The sequence below is a fragment of the Gallinula chloropus genome, assembly GCF_964237585.1.
Source record: "Gallinula chloropus genome assembly, chromosome: 33".
In the NCBI taxonomy this organism is placed as follows: domain Eukaryota; kingdom Metazoa; phylum Chordata; class Aves; order Gruiformes; family Rallidae; genus Gallinula; species Gallinula chloropus.
In genome coordinates, this window is record NC_140118.1 from 914,342 (window position 1) to 919,084 (window position 4,743).

A 4,743-nucleotide genomic window follows, 5' to 3' on the forward strand; every position below is an offset into this window, starting at 1 on the left:
CGGAGCACTTTTGGGGTGCAGAGGCCTCTGCAGCTGCAGGAGCAGAGCTGGCTGAGCAGAGGCCTAACTGAGTAGAAGCCTTTTCACAGGCCCCAGTTTAAAAGTCCTGAAGAAAAAAAAAAAAACCCCAAACTTCCTAGTAACCTCCCGGGGCTGAAATCTGTTTGTAGGCCGAACAGGCACACACAGCCCCCCCACAAACACAACCCCCCCACTCCCAGGCTGCCCGACTAGCTACTGTGTTGCGCTTTTGGGGTGCAGAGGCCTTTTCAGCTGCAGGAGCAGAGCAGCCTGAGCAGAGGCCTAACTGAGTAGAAGCCTTTTCACAGGCCCCAGTTTAAAAAGTCTTATGACAAAGGAAAAAAAACCCACAAACTTCCTAGTAAACTCCCGGGGCTGAAATCTGTTTGTAGGCCGAACAGGCACACACAGCCCCCCCCCACAAACACAACCCCCCCACTCCCAGGCTGCCCGACGAGCTACTGTGGTGCACTTTTGGGGTGCAGAGGCCTTTTCAGCTGCAGGAGCAGAGCTGGCTGAGCAGAGGCCTAACTGAGTAGAAGCCTTTTCCCAGGCCCCAGTTTAAAAGGTCCTGAAAAAAAAAAAAAATGGAAACTTCCTAGTAACCTCCCGGGGCTGAAATCTGTTTGTAGGCCGAACAGGCACACACAGCCCCTCCACAAACACAACCCCCCCACTCCCAGGCTGCCCGACTAGCTACTGTGTTGCACTTTTGGGGTGCAGAGGCCTTTTCAGCTGCAGGAGCAGAGCAGCCTGAGCAGAGGCCTAACTGAGTAGAAGCCTTTTCCCAGGCCCCAGTTTAAAAAGTCTTATGACAAAGGAAAAAAAAAACACAAACTTCCAAGTAAACTCCCGGGGCTGAAATCTGTTTGTAGGCCGAACAGGCACACACAGCCCCCCCACAAACACAACCCCCCCACTCCCAGGCTGCCGCACGAGCTACTGTGTTGCACTTTTGGGGTGCAGAGGCCTTTTCAGCTGCAGGAGCAGAGCTGGCTGAGCAGAGGCCTAACTGAGTAGAAGCCTTTTCCCAGGCCCCAGTTTAAAAGGTCCTGAAAAAAAAAAAAAAATGGAAACTTCCTAGTAACCTCCCGGGGCTGAAATCTGTTTGTAGGCCGAACAGGCACACACAGCCCCCCCCACAAACACAACCCCCCCACTCCCAGGCTGCCCCACGAGCTACTGTGTTGCACTTTTGGGGTGCAGAGGCCTCTGCAGCTGCAGGAGCAGAGCTGGCTGAGCAGAGGCCTAACTGAGTAGAAGCCTTTTCCCAGGCCCCAGTTTAAAAAGTCTTTCGACAGAGAAAAAAAAAAAGCAAACTTCCTAGTAAGCTCCTGTTGCTGAAAGCTGGTCGGTAGGCCGAACACACGTAGACACAGGCCCTCCCCCCACACAAGACCCCCACTCCCAGGTATCCACACGAGTTGCTCCGGAGCACTTTTGGGGTGCAGAGGCCTTTTCAGCTGCAGGAGCAGAGCTGGCTGAGCAGAGGCCTAACTGAGTAGAAGCCTTTTCCCAGGCCCCAGTTTAAAAGGTCCTGAAAAAAAAAAAAAAAAATGGAAACTTCCTAGTAACCTCCCGGGGCTGAAATCTGTTTGTAGGCCGAACAGGCACACACAGCCCCTCCACAAACACAACCCCCCCACACCCAGGCTGCCCCACGAGCTACTGTGTTGCACTTTTGGGGTGCAGAGGCCTTTTCAGCTGCAGGAGCAGAGCTGTCTGAGCAGAGGCCTAACTGAGTAGAAGCCTTTTCCCAGGCCCCAGTTTAAAAAGTCCTGAAGAAAAAAAAAAAAAATCAAAACTTCCTAGTAAACTCCCGGGGCTGAAAGCTGGTCGGTAGGCCGAACAGGCACACACAGCCCCCCCACAAACACAACCCACCCACTCCCAGGCTGCCGCACGAGCTACAGTGGTGCACTTTTGGGATGCAGAGGCCTCTGCAGCTGCAGGAGCAGAGCTGGCTGAGCAGAGGCCTAACTGAGTAGAAGCCTTTTCCCAGGCCCCAGTTTAAAAGGTCCTGAAAAAAAAAAAAAAAATGGAAACTTCCTAGTAACCTCCCGGGGCTGAAATCTGTTTGTAGGCCGAACAGGCACACACAGCCCCTCCACAAACACAACCCCCCCACACCCAGGCTGCCCCACGAGCTACTGTGGTGCACTTTTGGGGTGCAGAGGCCTTTTCAGCTGCAGGAGCAGAGCAGCCTGAGCAGAGGCCTAACTGAGTAGAAGCCTTTTCCCAGGCCCCAGTTTAAAAAGTCTTATGACAAAGGAAAAAAAAACCCACAAACTTCCAAGTAAACTCCCGGGGCTGAAATCTGTTTGTAGGCCGAACAGGCACACACAGCCCCTCCACAAACACAACCCCCCCACTCCCAGGCTGCAACACGAGCTACTGTGTTGCACTTTTGGGGTGCAGAGGCCTCTGCAGCTGCAGGAGCAGAGCTGGCTGAGCAGAGGCCTAACTGAGTAGAAGCCTTTTCACAGGCCCCAGTTTAAAAAGTCTTATGACAAAGGAAAAAAAAAAACCACAAACTTCCAAGTAAACTCCCGGGGCTGAAAGCTGGTCGGTAGGCCGAACAGGCACACACAGCCCCCCCACAAACACAACCCACCCACTCCCAGGCTGCCCGACTAGCTACTGTGTTGCACTTTTGGGGTGCAGAGGCCTCTGCAGCTGCAGGAGCAGAGCTGGCTGAGCAGAGGCCTAACTGAGTAGAAGCCTTTTCCCAGGCCCCAGTTTAAAAGGTCCTGAAAAAAAAAAAAAATGGAAACTTCCTAGTAACCTCCCGGGGATGAAATCTGTTTGTAGGCCGAACAGGCACACACACACAGGCCCTCCCCCCACACAAGACCACCTCTCCCAGGTATCCACACTAGCTGGTCCGGAGCACTTTTGGGGTGCAGAGGCCTCTGCAGCTGCAGGAGCAGAGCTGGCTGAGCAGAGGCCTAACTGAGTAGAAGCCTTTTCACAGGCCCCAGTTTAAAAGTCCTGAAGAAAAAAAAAAAAACCCCAAACTTCCTAGTAAACTCCCGGGGCGGAAATCTGTTTGTAGGCCGAACAGGCACACACAGCCCCCCCACAAACACAACCCCCCCACTCCCAGGCTGCCCGACTAGCTACTGTGTTGCGCTTTTGGGGTGCAGAGGCCTTTTCAGCTGCAGGAGCAGAGCAGCCTGAGCAGAGGCCTAACTGAGTAGAAGCCTTTTCACAGGCCCCAGTTTAAAAAGTCTTATGACAAAGGAAAAAAAACCCACAAACTTCCTAGTAAACTCCCGGGGCTGAAATCTGTTTGTAGGCCGAACAGGCACACACAGCCCCCCCCCACAAACACAACCCCCCCACTCCCAGGCTGCCCGACGAGCTACTGTGGTGCACTTTTGGGGTGCAGAGGCCTTTTCAGCTGCAGGAGCAGAGCTGGCTGAGCAGAGGCCTAACTGAGTAGAAGCCTTTTCCCAGGCCCCAGTTTAAAAGGTCCTGAAAAAAAAAAAAAATGGAAACTTCCTAGTAACCTCCCGGGGCTGAAATCTGTTTGTAGGCCGAACAGGCACACACAGCCCCTCCACAAACACAACCCCCCCACTCCCAGGCTGCCCGACTAGCTACTGTGTTGCACTTTTGGGGTGCAGAGGCCTTTTCAGCTGCAGGAGCAGAGCAGCCTGAGCAGAGGCCTAACTGAGTAGAAGCCTTTTCCCAGGCCCCAGTTTAAAAAGTCTTATGACAAAGGAAAAAAAAAACACAAACTTCCAAGTAAACTCCCGGGGCTGAAATCTGTTTGTAGGCCGAACAGGCACACACAGCCCCCCCACAAACACAACCCCCCCACTCCCAGGCTGCCGCACGAGCTACTGTGTTGCACTTTTGGGGTGCAGAGGCCTTTTCAGCTGCAGGAGCAGAGCAGCCTGAGCAGAGGCCTAACTGAGTAGAAGCCTTTTCCCAGGCCCCAGTTTAAAAGGTCCTGAAAAAAAAAAAAAAATGGAAACTTCCTAGTAACCTCCCGGGGCTGAAATCTGTTTGTAGGCCGAACAGGCACACACAGCCCCCCCCACAAACACAACCCCCCCACTCCCAGGCTGCCCCACGAGCTACTGTGTTGCACTTTTGGGGTGCAGAGGCCTCTGCAGCTGCAGGAGCAGAGCTGGCTGAGCAGAGGCCTAACTGAGTAGAAGCCTTTTCCCAGGCCCCAGTTTAAAAAGTCTTTCGACAGAGAAAAAAAAAAAGCAAACTTCCTAGTAAGCTCCTGTTGCTGAAAGCTGGTCGGTAGGCCGAACACACGTAGACACAGGCCCTCCCCCCACACAAGACCCCCACTCCCAGGTATCCACACGAGTTGCTCCGGAGCACTTTTGGGGTGCAGAGGCCTTTTCAGCTGCAGGAGCAGAGCTGGCTGAGCAGAGGCCTAACTGAGTAGAAGCCTTTTCCCAGGCCCCAGTTTAAAAGGTCCTGAAAAAAAAAAAAAAAAATGGAAACTTCCTAGTAACCTCCCGGGGCTGAAATCTGTTTGTAGGCCGAACAGGCACACACAGCCCCTCCACAAACACAACCCCCCCACACCCAGGCTGCCCCACGAGCTACTGTGTTGCACTTTTGGGGTGCAGAGGCCTTTTCAGCTGCAGGAGCAGAGCTGTCTGAGCAGAGGCCTAACTGAGTAGAAGCCTTTTCCCAGGCCCCAGTTTAAAAAGTCCTGAAGAAAAAAAAAAAAAATCAAAACTTCCTAGTAAA